Source organism: Neopelma chrysocephalum, unplaced genomic scaffold (assembly GCF_003984885.1).
Source record: "Neopelma chrysocephalum unplaced genomic scaffold, ASM398488v2 Primary Assembly neopelma1_96814, whole genome shotgun sequence".
Classification (NCBI taxonomy): domain Eukaryota; kingdom Metazoa; phylum Chordata; class Aves; order Passeriformes; family Pipridae; genus Neopelma; species Neopelma chrysocephalum.
In genome coordinates this window covers 1,178,511-1,197,758 of record NW_020925458.1, presented here as the reverse complement: position 1 = coordinate 1,197,758, position 19,248 = coordinate 1,178,511, and the positions used below count along the sequence as shown (strand labels likewise).

At 37.2% G+C, this 19,248-nt stretch overlaps 1 protein-coding gene across 2 annotated transcripts in view; it reads left to right on the top strand.

Moving 5' to 3' along the window:
• The first annotated feature begins 678 nt into the window (after positions 1 to 678).
• RFX3 (regulatory factor X3) overlaps positions 679 to 19,248 on the top strand; it is a 105,651-nt gene continuing 87,081 nt past the window's right edge. For both annotated transcript variants that reach the window (XM_027709577.1, XM_027709576.1), the window contains exon 1: positions 679 to 971. The gene's annotated coding sequence lies outside the window, so the exon portion shown is untranslated. The remainder of the gene's footprint in view (positions 972 to 19,248) is intronic.

The following is a 19,248-nucleotide window of genomic DNA, read 5'->3' as shown; positions in this document are numbered from 1 at the left end:
TAACACGGTGGTGTTCGGTCACAGGTCGGACTGGGTGATCTCAGAGGTCTTTCCCAACCCAGTTGATCCTGTGACTTTGTGCCAGCAGGGCACCCGCGGCCCCATCGCCCGCACTCAGGTCGCAAAGGCCACGTGGGCCGAGAGCGGCCACTGGGCACGCCGGGGCCTTAGGTGGGCCCCCTGCAGAAGCCCGGCGACCGGCGGGACAGGCGCAGCGGCGGCCGCACTCCCCCTTCCACCACCGCCGCCTATCGCCGGCGACCCGTTCCCGTTCTCCTTCTCCTTCCCCTTCGCCCTCCTCCTCCTCCTCCTCCTCCTCCTCCTCCTCCTCCTCTCGCCCCTGGAAGATGGCAGCACGGGCCCGCGGGCAGAGGGAGAGCGTCGGCACCGCCGCCATCTTGGGGCGGGCGGGACTGCGCCGCCGGGCCCCTCCCGCCGGGCCTCCACCGGAAGTGGCGTCATCGGGCCCCGCTCGGCCCCGCCCTCCGCGCGGGCCCCGCGCCGCCGCTGCGCTCCCCTCTGCTCCCCCCGCCGCACTCCCGCGCGCGCACCCCCGCGCGGGCACAGAGCCGGGTGGGCGCGCGCCCCAGGCCGGGCGAGAGAGGGGCGCCGCCCACGGCCGCGCGCGCCAGCCGTTACCGCAGGCTCCGCCCCTTCCGGGGCGCGCGGCCGCGCCACCGCCCCCGCCTCCCTCCGTCCGCCTGCCGGTCCCTCCCTCCGCTCCCGCTCTCCCTTTTGTGAGTTATAGCAACCGTTGCCTTGTGAGTCGAGCGCCATAGTCACCGTAGTCCTGGCGACTGTTACCCATCAACAACAGCCGCTCCGCGCCCGCTCCTGCTCCTCCTCCTCCTGCCGCTGCTCTGCACCCCCCGCCTCACCGTCACCCACCACAACAACAACAACAACAACCGCAGCCGCCGCCAGCACCAGCAGCGACAGCGGGAGCGCCGCCGCAGCCCGCCCCGGCACAGGTGAATGCGCTCGGCGGGCGCTCCCCGGCCCTCCCTTCTCCTTCTCTTCTTCCTCCTCCTCCTCCGCGCGGCATCCAGGCCCGGGATGCGCCCTCGCGACTCTCCCGTGCTCCCGGGGCGCGCGGGGCACCCCCGGACTCCCCCCCGGTCTCCCCTGGCCCCGGGAGCGAGGCAAGGGGTGGGAGCGGGGTGCGGGCACGGCCGGAGGTGCCGGGGCGGGCAGCGGGGAGCGGGGCCGGCCCCGCGCGGGTGAGCGGCAGCACAGGCTGGGCGATGCTGCGGGACCTCTGGGACAATCGCTAGGATGCGGTGGGTGTGCGTCCGGCTCGGGTCTCTCGATCGTACGGGTCGAGAGATGGAGAAATCGGCCGCAGGCGAAGACTACTGGCTTTAAACCCGAAAAAAAGCCAGTTGGGGTTGGGAGGAAAGATGCAGCCGGAGACGGATCCTGTAGCACAGCAAGAGCAGGGGTTGTTTTTCCCTTTTCACGTACAGGGGCCTTGTTCTGATTTAATGTGACTACTAAATGCTGCAGGTTTTTGTGAACTTGCTGTATCTTTTAATGATAGTCTCCTACTGTCGATCATATCAGCTACTCTTTTTTTTGTGTGTGCTTTCAGTATGAATTTTTTTCTTTTATTCATAATTAGTCTTGCTGTTTATTTTAGTACAGGCTACGTTTTCTTTGTATTGTGAAGTGCGTTTTTGTTTATTCATACCCCCACCCATACACACACTGAGTAGCAGGTTGGTTTTTTTCTTGTTGCACTCCTTTTGCAGGGAATTGTTTTTTAGATAGTGCTTTCATGCTGCCAGTGTAGTATGGAACTGTGCATGTGTACGTCTAGTGTATTGCACGAGTTACATTCATGTGGAGAGAATCCATTTCAGTTTCCTTAAACTCTCCACAATGATGGCAATTCAAGATCCTGACTGCAAGTTTCAGTGCTGAGGATCAAAGAAAGGAGAAAACAAGAAATAGTATTAAAACAAAGTCTCTGTGATTTTGCTATTGCTGTTGTATTTCAAGAATGTGTTTGGAAAAGCAGGAAGAGGCAGCTTTTTACCTCTCAAGGAGATGTAATAGAAATCGTATTATTAATGAGTATGGTTTGCTTTGTATTTTCAATCCAAAATGCTTGTTTTCTTCATCCTTATTGTGATTGCTTATTAGGATCTAAAGATTTGTGTTGTCAGTAATGTCAAATCATACTTCATTATACTTTTTGAATTCTTTGGATGAACTAAATTTTAGGCATCTTTTATGGCAGTGAAATTCTGTTAACATCTCCATATCTAGTTGCACTTTCCCCTTTGACTTGTCAAATCATGTTTTGTTGTGGCAAGCTTTTTTACTTTTGAAGTGATAACTTATTTATTTAGTAAAATAATTAGAAAAAATTATATTCTTGTTTTTAATCTAAAACCTACATTTTTATTGTATATACATGTTTTCCATTTTTTTATCTTTAGAACCCTGTGTAAAATGCAGGATTTCTCATTACAGTTTCAGCTACAAGATGCTCATTTTGTATCACATTGGAACTACCAACGAATGTGGCAATTTTTTAAAGCGAGTATTGACTACAAAATCTGCTAAGTAGTTAGTGCATTGTTGATACTAATATTTCTTGAGGTAAGGCACATTAGATCTGTCTTTTCTTTTTAATGTATATTTCATGGGCCAACAATGACTTAGGAAATAAATGATTTTGGCTAATGATCAAAAGTCTTTACGTCATCATTATTTTATTATTTTACTGAAAGATTAAACCACTGCATGCTGATTTTCTAGGTCCTGCTGTCAAATATGTTAAAGACATTAATAATTTTTAGTGCGAGTTCTAGTATGGTATCAGTTATATGGCACACTTAAATCTTGATGCGTTTGTTGTTATTTTCTTGGTTCATTGGTTTTTAAATAATTTCTGGAATCTACTGTTGCTGAAAAGAGAAGATGTCAGCTCTGCACCATATCCTTCTTGAGCAGTCCTCTTGTAGTGGGACAGAATACTACTCAGGATTGGGTCATTCCCTGGGTATTGAAATCTCTTTGCAGAACATGTATCCAGGCCGCTGGGTAGCAAAGGAAAGTGTGTGCATGTCTGTGAGACAAACTTTCTGTTTTAACTCTGTGAGGAGGCGTACAGGTCTTAAAAATGATATTAAAAGAACATGATTTTGTCTAAAACCAGCAACCTTTGTAGTACTATTTAGCTGCATTTTCTTTAGCCAGTGACTGCAATTTGGAAAATAATACTTTAGGTATAATTGTCTCTTTTAGTATTATGGATTTTACTGAGAAAAGTACTGACTCCTTGTTATCACTGAGATACTGTAATGACCACAAATGAGATCCTCATTATGCATTCTGATTCCCTAATGCCCACAGCTAACAAAATAGTTGGTGTTTGTGATGCTAACCAGTGTTTGAAAATCAGTTGGCTTGTGATTATTTTTTTTTAACACATAGGTTGTCATGACTTATGTGGTGTAACCACCTAATGGTTTTTCAGTGTATCCAAATGAGCCAGTCAGGATTTTATGCTCTGTTGTGTTACTAGTGAGCTAAACCTATGTTGTGCTACTGTGGAGAAACCCTTTCAGTAATGTAGTGTAGGTAAATGAAATGGGAATCAAAGGTACAATGCCGTTAAAGAGTTCAAAGTCACGGTGCTTTATTTGATAATTAGGTTCAGCTTTGTTAGCACTATCCCATTTCTTGTTCCTGCCTGATAGGGTAGTTTGTTAATCACAAAACTGCCTACAGAAATAAATATTGCAGTTTCTTTCCATTTACTAAACTTTATATTGAGAAGGAAGGCTTTATAATTGCAGTTCCTTTTAGTGTTCGAGCTAGTGTTTCTGATTTTCATGCTTTATTTTGAGAGGCTTTCTTACCTCTTAAAAAATTCTCTGATAGTTGTATTTTTACCTGCAGTCTCCAAAAGCTTACCATCTGCAGGTATGTGTCATGAGGAATGCTTAAAAAATGAATAGGCTTTAAAAAATACGTGTTACTATTAAAATACTTTTTAAAAATAATTTTTGGTTGAAAAGACATGTTGTGAATGCCCTACAAATACAAACAGAATAAAAAATAAGCTTTCAGTGGCAATGTAATATGCATGTAGTGGGAATTCAATTTCAAAATCAAACTCCTTGTCAAATGAATGTGTTAGAACAAAAAAGCAGAATGTTTTGAAATTATCAATGAAAATGCTTATTTTTTTATTAAGAATTAGGGCTGAAAAAAATAGTGAGGCTTTTAAAATGAATAGGCTAATGTTTAAGACTTTTTTTCTTTAGCCACAAATTTATTATTTATGTATTTCGCCTACAGTTGGTTGTCAATCATAACAATACTTCTCTTTTCTCACAGATGCTATTATACCCATATTTTGGAAATTTAAGGATCAGTACATACACTGATTTGGCTAAATCTAGTTTGTTAGAGACAGATGGCTGATTTAAACAGGTGTCACTTTCATTTCTTTTGCCTTGTGTTGAGTCTTCCAGAGGTTTACAAAAGAGCTGCCTAAAGCAGATGGTGATCTCCACTTCCGTCATTAGCAAAATGTACTTTTGTAAGAGATTATTTTCCTGGTGTCTAGGTGTATTTAATAGTTTGATGTGTCTTATGAGAGTTTGTGTTTTAATAGTTAAAATGTCTGATATATCAGAGTATGGAGTGTTCCATGTCTGATATATCAGAGTATGGAGTGTTCCATGCAGTATAATCGTCATTTTTTTAAATTCTTTTCTCATTGGACTTTGAAAAGAGATTATTTGGGTGTGAAATTTAGCAGTTTTTGAATGTGTGGATAGACGTAGTCCTAATAATTGTCATTCTTGCAAGTCCAAGAGCAGATATGTTGCTTGGTGTAACATTTTGTTTCATTAACTTACTTACCTTTTTTTGCTTAAAGAATATTCCACTTTAGAATATTTTTTAATAAAAATGACCAATTATTAAGAACTTCTGTCTTTTTTTAGAATTTTTTTTCTGGTACCCTTCTGTATTAGCACATCTGCAGTTTTCTTTCTTTTAAATTTTTTTTTATTCAGTACTTAAAATTTCCTCAGTTACAAAAGATTTTAATAAGAAAGCATGAAAAAGAAGTTTGTTTTCTGATAATTCCTTGGCATTTTTGTTTCTAAGGGTTTCTTTTTTCTTTTTTTTAATGTTGTCTTTTTTGTGACAATGACTGGTGTTTATTGTTAGTTGTTTTCTTTCAAGTAGATGCACCAGAGGGTGCTATGCTATTTGAAATACAAAACCGAAAGCAAATCCTAAAAATTCTTTCATTGAAATACATTGATAATGCATGTGGGATTTGAATAAACCTTACTGAAATTTTCCCACTTTCCTCTTTGCAGTGCAATATAGCAAACTTAATGTGTTGACAATATTATGCTAAAAATCATAGAGGAAATTGGCTGCTTGATATCTGATTATGTCTGTGTGTGTAGATATACACACACACTTAAAGTACAATCTCTGTTCATTGAAAGAGAACAAAGATTTGTATGTAAATTGTCTTTATCACATATAGCTCAAACAGCCTATACTTATTGAAGTACTGCATGAACTTGCCCAAGAGACGTATGTATTTTGGAGTTACTTTAATTGTATGTTATATTTTTCATTTATAAGTTCATATTCACATTTTATGTAACTTGTTCATTTATACCTGAACGCTTTTTAAAAAATGCATTGCTATATATAGATTTTCTTTCTTTCTTTCTTTCTTTCTCACTGCAACTCTCCCTGGAAGAAACTGAGGTTGAGCCATACTCGCATACTTCTGAATTGCAAATGAGATGGGATATTTTTCTCCATCAATCATTAGTTCTGGGAAAGAAAACCACCAACCCCCTTCTACTCAAAACAAAACCAAAAACCAACCAAACAAAAAACAAACCAAACCCCAAACAGCCCCAGCCTCTAGCACTTTACAAGTACCACTATGTTTTATTTCAAAAATTTCTCTGTGGATATAAGGATCTCACAGATTAGAATTTAGTTGTAGTAAGTTCTGTAGTTTAGTAATAGCTATTTTTTAATCACACACTGTAAGATTAATAAGGTAATATTGTTTTTGTATGTGTCATGGATAGTGTGTCTAGTTCAGTGTAATTTCCCTTTGGAAGCATGTGAAAATGTACAGGCTGGAGTTTGGGTAATACACCTTGAATTGCTTGATTTTTGCGCACTACCTTTAGTTGTTTTTCATGTTCCACTATGGCAAATTGTTTGGTTTTGATCCCCTGACTTCAGTTTTAGTGACCTAAAATCCAGAAGTGGTGGTTAGACTATATGTAAGTTCTGTTTGATAAAGAAATTTCCTGATTTACAATATAAATTTTAATGAGACTTGGAAGTTTAATTTCTAGCAATTCAGACTTCCTGTGTAAACACCTATCTTATTTCTAACCGTTCTTGTTTAAATTCTTGGATGACATCCATAGCAATGCTCTGAGAATGTCAAATGTTGTATACCAGTAACTGAATATGAGTGTACTTGTAATATTTATGACATTTATTCATTAAAGAGAGGAAAAAAGATATTTAACACTATTTTTACAGGTCATTTCATTCACCCATGGACCCAGTACATTGACTGTATCTCAGCTTCTTAGACCATCTCTGAGTAAACAATATATTTAGTTCTTCCATTTTCTTCTTATCGAAGTCTGATTTCTAATAAGGCAAGAGCCATGGATTTAGATTTTGTTCAGGCTTTGGATGCTGCCTCTACAACTAATAACTCAAAGCTGTGTTTACTGTTTGTCTACCAAGTAAATGGATTCTCTCTTCTGTTTTACTACCTCATTATAATTAATCTAACAGTGCTTTCTCTTACATACCACCTCAGGGATGTTTTCTAAACACTTAAACTCAGTGTAGTTAAATCCTGCAACATTGCAAAGTAGAAACAGAAACAAGCAAATCTGTTAAAATGTGTAGTATGTCACTTTGCAGCTGCCATTGAGTCAGATTATTTTACCTCAGTTAAGGTGTTTTGGATTTATGTTTTTGGGTTTTTTTGGTTGTGTTTTGTTTTGGTTGGTTTTGTTTGTTTGTTATTTGTTTGTTTTTTGTGTGTGGAGGTGTGTGTGGTAACTTTTTTTTTTCTGTGCTGTTAACCATACTTCCCTTGCAAAGAATTGGAGAAGTGTAATAGGATTCTGAGCCAGAACTGCTTACAAGACAGTTACTAAGGCTATAGAGGCTATTTATTATGCTTCTGTGGAGCTGAAATTCGAAAATACATTTTTGGGTCCAATGACCTAGTTCATGTTTGCTGAATTTTCAGGTGATGCATTGTATATTTTTTCTCTAATAACTTTAGTCTGGTTTTCTCTCCCCGCTCCTCTCCCCAAATGTACCTAAATCTGGGATGGGGAGAAGGGAGAGCAGTCTTGCTTATGTATCTCCCTTAATCTGACAGTGATATTGGATGTCTACAGGATTTCTGAAGGATTTACTTGCTCGTGGGTTAGATGACCGGGGTTGTCAATTTGAACTATTGTCTTTTGATGTGATCTGTTGCAAATAATCCATAAAGCATTTTAAAATGTTGCTGTTGGACTGTGTAGCTTCATCTAAACAAAACTAGATTCTATCACCTGAGCTGCTGCTTCCTTATCTCATGGTAGCATTCTGCATTGCAAACAGCTGAGCGTGAAATTGACAGCCAAGTCTAAGAGTTGAACTGCAAAAAGTAACTCGTATTTACGAGGGAGGACTAAGTCTACTCACTATTGGTAGGTGAAGGGAAAAATAACAAAATAACTATAGTTCTCTTGCCACTGGAATCAGTGATGAAGGTTAGGATTTCTTTCATATGTTAAATGTCTCATAAATATGAAGATTCATTTTCTATTTAACTGCTGCAAAAAGTATTCATGATTGTCCATCTAAAACCCTAACTTTTTATTCCAATAAGATGTGTGCTGTATTCTTACCTCTTTATTGTGCTGTGGCTTGAGAAGAGAGACAATAGAGTTAGAGATTTAATGCAGGAAGAATGTTTCCTCCTTCCCATTTTTGCTGATGATATGCATACTGTAGTTCTTCCATTATGTGGCTATATTCAAAGGATTGTAAATTTGCCTTTCTAGTTAAGGTTTTACATACTGTGTTTATTATTGTGATTCAATGTTAATTACTTTGTATCTCAGCAAATTTGGAAGACAGTAAAGAAAAAAACTTGCCTTAGAACTACTTGCTTTAATTGAAAACCCATACCTGCTTTGGAAGTGTTTTTAGAAAAATAATTATTCTATAATCACCATTTAAAAACCTATTTTATTTTATCCACTGTGTGTTAAACCACTTCATCTGAGTTGCAGTTTGCAAAGGAGTTGATAAGTAACTCTTCTACATTCATTGTATTGTCTTCCTGCCAAATTTAGTAAACAGACAAATGTAGAATCTGGTATGTTTTTAGTTCCTCAGAGTTGATTCTGTGTAATAGTAATAGCAATTCCCTGTGACTTCTAGGAAGATTATTTGTTGGAGTTTCTGAAAGTCGTGGAAGCTCTTCTGTTGTTTTAAGGAGCAAAACATGCTTAGTATTAAATCACAGATTTAACATAATTTAATGTAATTATTATTTAATCGTAAATGGAGCTAAGTAGCACAGAAACGCAGATTCCATTCCCTTATTTTGTGGAAATACTTTTGTGCTCAGATTCTGGGTTTTGAAGTGAGTGAATGACTTAAGATAAAAGCATAGCTCTTCATGGTGTTGTCCCTTTCCAGGTCCTTTCTGACTGATGATTGTCCCGAGTTGCTCAGGTTTTCTCCGGTTCTGAGACTCTTTTGTACTGTAAGGAGCACAGTCCTGACAGGGTATTTCAAGGGGCAATAGTGGGCAGATAAATGTGTAGAGATTTGGTGCACTGGGTCTGTGGTAATATGAAGATGAAAGAGGCTTAAGATTTTGCAAACCTCGGGCTGGTTTACAAAATTTAGGTTTTGTGAAGCACCCTTTGTTGGCACACTTTTGTCAAACCGAGGAAAGGTTTATTTTTAGTAGACTGAGAATTAGAGTTGGTCCTACAAAGCAATAGCATAATTTATCATGCAAATAGTGACTGTCTTATGGAACAGATCTCCTAGTGTTTTAAAAGTTGTGAGTTTATGCTGGTTCAGTTGCATCTGTTTGGTGTGGTGGTTTTTTTAATGCTGCTGTTTCAGTAGTTAGTAGTTAAACAGTAGAACCTTATGAACTTGTGTGGTCTGGGATATCCAGATTTCAGTAGTGTATTATATCTAAAGTTGTTAGTGGAGTCAGATCCTACTAAGATTTAAATTTCAGATATTAAAATTACCTGCCACGATCCTGATATGAGCCACTAAGTCAAGTTTCCTGTCTTTAACAGGAAGGTTAACAGGTTTGAAGGTATTCAGTATCTTCACTGCTTGTCCTTACTTCAGTATTTATTTCTTCTTATTGAATCCTGAAGAAACTGACATTTCTTGACTTTAGGGAAAAGCTAGATGCAGGGTCGTGACTTCAATGCAGAGACCAACTTTCTTGACCTAATGTGGACAGATTCTTCATGTGGCCTCAAATCACAAGTTACAAGTTAATCACAAGCATATTTCAGGCAACCGAGATGAAGAGGAGTTTTAGGATTACTTTGCACATGGAAGATTGCCTTTTAAGGGTTCCCACTGCTTGATTTCAAGTTGAAATACTAATATTTTTAAAAAATATAACATTTTCTTCCCACATTTTATTATATGGGAAAAGAGAGAGTGTCCAAGGGAGGAAAACAGATCTAAGTGGCAGATAGGAAAATGGAAGTTCTGTTTTGGTAATCTGTGATAGAGGAAGGGAGGTGTGTGTGTGTGAAAGTTTTGATCAGAAATGCTATAGTACTTGTCCCAGAGTCTATAGCGTAGAAATGGCAGGCAGCATAACAGGGTTTGGCCATTAAAAATGGCCAAGATGTAATTGGGTGTTAATAGTGGGGATTGAGATGTTGATTCATAATATGTTAAGTCCTCTAATAAAATTAGCTGTATCATCTCCGTAAAACAAGCTGCCTGGTCACAAATGTAACTTTGTTTTATAGCTGTGCTTCTGAACTCCTAGTGATCTTTTCTCATCAGCTAATATTTATATTTTGTTTTTAAAAATATGTTCATTTCACATGAAGTGCTTCTGCCTTTCACGTACTGGTTCAAAAGCTTTTTATGTACTCTCATTACAGCGTTTAACCTGCTGGTATGGAAATGGTTCTGTTTAGTAAGGAACAGAAGATGCTTAGGGTACTCAGTGCAGTATGGTGGGCAGTTTGTGGTTTATTTGTATTTGGCTCGTTGGGCTTTTATTCCCTTGGAGAGTGAAAGAAATGTGGCAGATAATTTCCCAGGAATAACAATCATCTAGCAGGGCATTGTATGATGACCTAGGTGGTTCAACCTTGTCAAATGGAGTTACGTGTTTTAGGGCAGTGGGTAAAACTGGTGGTTTTCACATCACTGACTGGTATGTCATTTCTGTATTGAGTATATTTTCTGGAATAGTCTGTTAACTGTCCTTCACAGGATATCAGAAAGCACATCTTTTCTTACAGCAACCATACAGATTGCCTGTTATGAACACAGCAATTTTGTGCTACTTAGTGAAATGTAGAGCAAAAGCAGTCACTGAAAAAAAGTTCTTAGTTGAAACACAAGACTGGAGTTAAGGAAAATATTTTTCCCCATGAGGACAACCCAGCAATGCAGCAAAGTTTTCCCATCTCTGCCTTTGGAGATTTTCAAGCTCTGATAGGATAAAGCCCTAAGGAGCTGGTCTGATACCAAGTCTGAGTCTGGTTCGAAAAGCAAGTTGGACTTGGGAGCTATGGTTTTACTTGTGATATTTGCTCTACAGCAGAAGTTCCTAGATGGGATCTAGTTTGTCTTCTTGTTGGCCAGTTCTGTTGCAACTGACTGCATTTGCAGGTTTTTTGTTGCAGCAAAAGAGAAAAATAAATGAAAAGAGGAAAAACTGCAAACACCATTTTTATTGGAAATTATTTAGACTTTTGAAATAAATTGGATAATTTTCTGTCTTTGGTGAAACAAATACAGGGGTTTTGGTGAAACATTGTATATTTGGCTAACTGCCTGGTGATTTTTAAGTGGTGTTCACGATATATAAAAGCCAGGAATCTGAAGAGGAGTTTTTTTGTTATGAGGATGTCTGAAATATTTTTGTATAACACACCTATATCCCTGCTTATTTTGATAAGAATTGGATTGGGTCCAAAAAAGAATTTGGGAAGCAAGGATGATTGTTTTTGAGCCTCTATAAAGAGATGTTTGTTTAAAAAAAAAGTTTGCTTTATCATATAGCTGCAAATATAAAATGAATAATGGAGATCAAGAGCAAGGGTCTAAGGAAGTGCATATTGCAGTAACTGCTATTGGTAAAGTCAGAAAAATAGTTTCATAATCAATGCTTCTATTGACTGAAGTGGTTCTGTTTGGGGGTGTTTTGTTTGTTTTGGCTGAGGTTTGATCATGGTGTGTCATTCAGATATCAAAGTCCATAGCAAAATTATTGTATCTCTTACTCTTGTTTAGCACTGCTTGAGGGATAAGCAAAAACATAAGTATACATTACTAATGATGATAAATATAGTTTTGATATTCAAGGCAGTATTAGAAAGTAATCCCTTTATTTAAATGCAAATGTTTCATATTCGTTAATAAACTGAGTTGAATGATTAAAGCACGGATAAGCAAATAGATTGCTGAGACCTGTGTTTTTATTTTAGTCATAATTTGCTAAACTTACTTCTGTCAAATTTGAGATTTTAAGTGGACAAGGGATGCAGGATTTCCATAATGTTTCCAGGAATCTTTTCCAAGGAAAAGTCCTTTTTCTGGTAGAACTAAATAAGTGAATGCACAGTGAAACTTTAAGTGTCCTAAAAGATCTAACACTATAACACAGTTAGTACCTTTTCCAAGTACCTCTGTTTTACTGTCCATGTCTTTTAGAATGTTCCTGTCAAGTCTCATCTGACTTTTACAAGTCAACGATTAAAATGAATGTCAGGAAATTAAAGTGCTATAAATCATGCTGAGCAAGACAAAGAGCTGCCATAAGGAAAACAAATGGAATAAATGTCAGCATATCTCAAAAATTATATAAATAGTACTCTGTGTTGGTGTTGTATGTCTCACAGTTTAGATTTTTACATTCCCATAATGTAAATGAGATAGCCAATGGTATCAATTTGATGTTATTTTCCTGTTACTTAGCAATTATGGAAAATAATGCAATGATATGTTACATAGTCATAAGGCTTTATTTTAAGACTCAGAAATCAAATTCAGTTTCTGCTGTTCATGAAATAAATCTTGAATAAATATTGTCACTGAATGTTCTTTATATTTGAATTGGGTTTTTATTCTCTGTCAGGGCAGTAGGTTGGAACCTAATAAAACAAATCTTACCAAGTAATTATAAAAATAAGTTACCATTACCTTTCATTAAGCCATTTTTTGAAAGTAATATTACTTAAACCTCCTAAGCATGAAGCTTTTTGTCAGGTAATATGAAAATTTGTTGAGAATGTTTTGTAACCTTAGAAGCCAACAAAGAAACAAAGATCCCTTGGATCCAATTGTGCCATTCTTAATAGTCCATTTGTATTGTAAGTACAATTACTGTAAACATTGAGATTTGCTAAGTATTTCCTATTGTACAGTACCAGCTTGATTAATGAAATTCTTTTTTGTATAATTAATAGAGTTCCCCCCTTTTTTTTTTTAATTCCCATTTCTGTCTGCTGATGTTTTTCATTATTCTTCACTGCATTTGGGTTTTGCATTGTACTTCATATTTTTTCTATCTCAGTGTTTTTTCTTTGAGGGCAAAAGACCCCATGCTAGATAAACCTAGCTAATAAGAAACATTATGCATATATTCATTTTACGATTTCATGTTTTCACATGCTTTCTAAAGTCAATCTTAGCTAAGAGCTTAGAGAGCGGTTTCTTTAAGAGAAGTGTACTGATAAGTAAGGAGGATTTAATAATTTTAGAATATTGTTTATAAATATATGCCTGTAAGCTAAAAATATAAGTTAAAGTGGTTTGTTCTAAATCACACATGGAACAAAAATTAAAATATTGATATCTATCCAAGAAATATAAGCTGTGGCTTGTTCAAATCACTGTCTTTTAAAGTGGTCAGTACTGTTAGGTTGGAAAAGCAGAACAGAATGCCGTGTTTGGAACTGAGTGTCTTTTACTGTAAGGTGAACAAAAAGCCAGGTGGTAGTTTTTCTGTATGTTTGGCTTACAGAGGTTTTTTTGGTTTAATTTTGTGTGTATGGCTTTGTATATATTTTGAATAAAAAAATGCATTTAATCATTCCATGAGACATCAAAATCAACATTTGTGGTATTTTCTTGAATAAATATGTGCTTGTGAAAGCCAATGTATTGGAAAAAGTCACACAGAAAACCAAAGGAGGTTAAAATCAATATCTAAATAATGTTTTCCAGTCTAATAGTAAATTTCAAGCATGTTTGGTAAAATAATTTTTGTAGAGTGGGGGTGTTTCTTTGTCATTTCTTCCAACATAATTTTTAGTGTATTTCCTGTAGGATTGCTGTTGCTGCATTTGCTCTTGAGAATAAATTTCTTAAATAAAAAAAAAATATAGTGAAATATTAGTCACCTCGTTACAGTTACTGTACTTTAAATCTATAGTTACTGTTCTTCAAATATGTGGATACAAAGCAAAGCAGCAGATTTCAAAGATACTTAAAATTCAGATGACAGGCCAGAGTGAAGGATGTCTTCAGGACATAAAGCGGTATTTTAAAATAAGGTAGATTTTATAAGTGTGTTTCTGAATTTCTGAATGTTTCTAAATTTCTAAATATTTCTTTTTTTTCTTTCAAATTAAAGTGTATGCCACTCTTTAAATCTTCATTTATGTCAGCAGTTTTTTCTTCCTTTGCAGTTTATGATTGTCCTTTTTTGCTGCCTTATTATATTATCATTGATGACAGTGATATCTGCTTGCATATATTTTGTGATTACAATTATATTTTACTATATATTTGATTATATAATATATTTTTTGCTCTTGTTTTTAGTTATTAAGCTCTGCAGCACAGTATCTACTGGTTTTTGGGGTTTTTTTCCTGTTCCATGTTGGATGCCTGGCTTACATGTGGTTTAATATTTAACAGTTTACCTGAGACAGTGAGGTGTGACAAGGCTGCTAAACATCACACACAGCTGGTTGTAGGGATAGCCTAAGGTACTGAGGTCTGCTTTGAGGGACTGCCTGATCTTTCTTTGCCAGCAACCACTTTGCTTTCCTGTGTGCTAACCTCTAGCTTTCTCTCAGGGTTCTTCACCCTGCTTCATGGCAGTGTATACAAAATTGAACCTTAAAAAATATATTCTGTGGAACATTATTTGATGCAATTGGAAAGAACTTGTTTGATGTAACTGGAAAGAACTTTTATTGAGAAATTCAGAATCTGTTTCTTTTACCAGCTACCTGAGAAGAGGTAAATCCCCAGACTCTGGGGAAAATAGCCCCACATATTGAGAAGTGGAATTCTCCAAGGATATCTTAAAATGAGATCTTGAAGTGTTTGGAGTTTTTGGTGATGGGGTGTATTTGTTGTTGATGTTTCAGGGAACTCAGGAGAACACTTGCATTTGGTCTGGTGTAATTGTGGAGGTGGTGAATCCTAAGAAGAATCCTAAGAACAGGATTCTAGAATTACCGGAAAAATGTTACCTTCTTAAGTCATCTTAGTAATGTGGAACAGTCTCCTAAAACCAAGGGAACATTCAGCTTTTGTAGCTTCCTTGAATGGCCAGTTCTGAGTTATCTTCTATGATAAAGGATGGAGGAATCCTAAGCATGTCCTTAAGCTCATTATAGCCAGATTCTGGTCAAATTTCTTTTATTAAAGTGTCAGTGAAGACAACCAGAGTGTCTCACCAGATTGAAAAAAATCAAGGCCTTATTCTGTTTTGTGTAAAGAAACCACTGATGTCTGCAAGTTTCATTTGCCTCAATGACATTAAAGCAAATGTCATACTTACAGAAGATAATTTAAGGAAAAATGGTAGATGGACATAGCTTTGGATCTACTGTCTCTGTCAAAATCTTTCTTGTCTCTAATAAGTTCTTGGACAATACCAAAGTACTTAACAAGCTCTAATGAAATGTTGACTGTAAAACAATTCAGATAAGCAATACCTAGTTTTTAATTCTAAACCTGTAGGTAGTTTATAGCATAACATGCTATATTGTTCTAGCTGTACCTCTAGCCTATATCTAGCTGTTGTCCAAGCAACCTGTCATCTTTGAGCTCACAACCACTAGGATAACTTAATATTGCAGTGATCTTTTCTTTATAGAATTATAAAAAGCAGATTAGCAATGGTGATTATACACAGCAATTCTTTGTTTATGGGTTTGGCTGTAGAAGTCAATGGAAGGTGTTTGATTCTGGTACTTGGTTGTAGACCCTGCTAGATTAGCAGCTGTCAACTGTTCTAGGCTAAATCCCTCAATTACAGGGGATAAGGCAAGTCCTTTGTGGTTTGATTGTTACTCTAACACAGGTAAAAAGTTTAGTTTTGCTTTAGAAGAAGATTCTGCAACCTTTAAATTCTGGAGAAGCAGCAAAGTTCGAGTTAGAAGACTTTGAATTAATGAATGCATTCTGCTGATAATTGCTATTTTACCCACAACGCTCTGAGATTTTTGTCTTCAGAACAGTGTTCATATGTGTCATTGTTTTCAACTTTTCTCTAGAAAATATCAGCCGCTTAGTACAAAGCATTTTGGGAAGGATAAATCCTAGCATTTCCTTATCTGACTGCTGTAGTCCATTTTGTGGTGCTGGCTGTTAAGTCTGTTGTATAGACAATCATTCTTAACATTTGCAATAACTTTTGGGACAGTGTGTTTCTTTCTTAAATTTGTACTCTTAAGGAAACAGGTTTGGTTTGGGTCTTTTCTGCTATGTCTGTCCATCTTACTCAAAAGAGGGCTAGAAGTTTCAGAAAAACAGATACCAACAAAATAATTTGTTTGAAAACGTAAGCAAAAATGGATACTACCACTGAAGAAGAGGCAGTTGCAACTCATTTTGCACTCCCAGCATCCTGGAGAGTCAGTCAGCACTCACAGTCCGTGCTAGTTTGTTGTAGTATGGATCCATTTAAGGGACCAAGCTGGAAGAAATGCAGCTTTCTTAATTCTGGTGCTGTAGAACAACTTGTTCTTTGGTGCAGGCTGGAACAGCCTCAGATTATTAGAATGAAAAGCCATAGTAATCAGCTCTTTTGCGGGTCATTTCTTAGCCATTCTCCAGCAGATTTGCAAAAATGTTGCTGAAAGAAATGAATCTGCAGAGATCTACATAGGTATCTAATATCAATTGCATAATGTGTAACATGACAAAGACACAAAAAGGGAGAACTCAGTTTGACTGCAAATCTTGGAACCAGCTTACAGGCTTATTGGACATCTTTTGATATAGAATATAAATACCAAGTATTATTCTGCCATTTTAAAGTTATTTTAGGCCTTTCTTTTTCCCCCAAGGTCTCACTCAGCGATCTAGAATATGAAACTTAGTGTATCTATCTGTCAAAAGTTTATTATAAAATAACTTTGCAGAGCATGTGAGCAGCTCCATTATACTAGCTTGTTAGTATATGGAAGTTAAACTTTGAGGGGTTTGGAGTTTACAGACTCTAACTTTCCTAACTTAAATGAGAGATTAGGGGAAATGTTGTTTGCTTTGCTGTAGGATGCCGTATAAGTCAGATATATTGCTTCTGTGTAATTTTTTTCTGGTTTTGTTTGTTTACAGTGTTCAAATCTGTTATTGTGACTTTTTTTAAGCATATGCCTGGAATTGGGGGTTGATTGAGGAGAGTGTTAATCTATTTAAATAAACTGGTTAGAGCCATAGGAGACCTGTGGTGTTTTCAAGGCTTCTCAGCCTGAAAGCGCTGCATAACCCTTTTAGGTTGCATAGCAACAGGCTCCTAGCAACAATAATAGATTGAATTTCCAATAGTGACCAGGCCGGATGTAATAATAAAGCAAGAGTACAAACAGTTGTCATGGTTTTCTTTTCATAATAAACTAGTGTTGAATTTAGGGAGATTCTGTTTCTCAAAGTGGCGAACCTCTTTGCAAAATGAAGGTAATTTTGAAAATTGTGGTACTGAAACCCTGACAAAGCTGCTTAGAATGAATGACTTTGAAGTCTAGTAGTTTCAAACACTGGAGAAAACAAAGAAACATTGAATGAGTTGTTAAGGAAAAGGGGTATTAGTAACCACTCTAAATTGCTTTTAAATCTCAACTTCTTTTATAAATTGATCTGTACTGGACCTTCACAGAAGTCCCTAGCTATACAGGTATATGTGTTGTTTAGAAAAGTTTGGAAATATCTTGTGAAGATATTGTAAAAAGGGTAATGAATAAAACTGAGTAACTGCCAGACAAGTTTATTTTATGTCAGTAATCTGTTAGTATTTTGTATTTTCATGACCTGTTATGTGTTTGGTAAGCAGGTGACTTGGGATGAGAGACAGAAATTATCTTACAAAATAGTAATAGTTGTAATTTTGGATGGTTACATTTCAGTTTTTGACCTGGCTAACAGCTGAAAATTAAAACACTGAAAACACTGGTTGTTGAATAAAGATGTAGATTGACACTAGATAAACACCCCTCTTCAGTTCCTGTGTCTGCTTTTGGAATGTTGTTGAATTGTCACTATAGTAAAGCCCAAGTTAGTTATTTGTGACTTGCGATATTCCGTTAAGATGACACCTTTTTTTTTTCTGAATAGAGGAAAACTGTTCTAAGACTATAAAAAGTGTGTGTTTAGAGACTGATAAAAGGGACAACCCTTAAGGGCTACACAGTATAGAAGAAAAAAAATGTAAAGAATTAGATGTTACAGACTTGAGAAGTTTCACTGGATTTTGACATTTCAGTATGTTCAGATATTTATCAGTAATGTTTTGTCACAGGAATTTTAAAAACTTATTTCTGAAAAAAGCTTTTCTTTTAAATGGACCTCGCTCTTTGGTCTACTTGTGTAGGTAGTATTTTCCAGCTTAACTGTTTTCATAGAATCACAGAATTTTAAGAGCTTGGAAGGGACCTTAAAGGTCATCTAGTCCAGCCCCCCTGCTATGGGAAGGGACACCTCCCATTAGACCAGATTGCTCAGGGCCTTATCCAGCCTGATCTTGAACTCTTCCAGGGACAGGGCAGCCATAACGTCTTTGGGCAACCTGTTCCAGTGTCCCACCACCCTCACCCTTAAGAGTTTCTTCCTAAGTCTTTCCTCATTTAACACTAGAACTCTTACTGAAAAGTGTATTACTATGGTGACAGAGAGCTATTTTGGAAATATTCAGTAGAACAAGGTGGATTTATGGGATTGTTTTTAAAAATTGAGTTCTGTTATTTGAATTTAAGTGCTGGTCTGAGCAACATTCTGAATTCTTATCATGTTTGTAGTTAAAACTTAACTTGTAATTTAAAACTTAAAAATTGTTTAGGAGTGTGATCTAGTTTGAGTATGATATCTACTGAAAAATGTTTGACTAGCATTAGTGGATTGCTAACTAATTTTGTGCACTATGGAGGTATTTATTCAGTAAGGTAGCTACTTCTGCCACAGCTGGAGAGCTAGGAGAGTTTGAAAAATTTAGGAAAATTAGAAAAAGTTTAAAATCTGATAAAGAAATAATAGGTAATATAAAGAAGAAGAAATTTAAAAATACAGCAACATACCTTTCACAGTGTTCAATTAATAGATGATAACTTTTAGAGGTGTTTTTACTGAGAGGTGTTTTATATGGTACAGTTGTGATATTTTCAGAGGTGTTGAAAATGTTTTAACCTTACATAAGAAATAGTATCCAGTATCTATTAAGGCAAATACATATTCCTAAATCATGTAGATTACATTCAGAATTTCTGTAGGGATGTAATTTACTTTCCAGAACTGCAGTCATTAACTTTGTTCAGCTCCTTCTGCCTCTTCTCCCACACAGCTGGATTTCTGTATGTTGCATTGGTGCTTGTTTTTATTTCTAAACCAGAGATATTGCTTAGAATAGTTACCTTCTAATGTTGTTCTTACATTCGAATACCTGGATTTGCAGCTTAATGCTTCTATTTTATCCAGACCTAACCTATTGGACTGCGTGTTTAATGATTTAAAAAACAAAAAAAT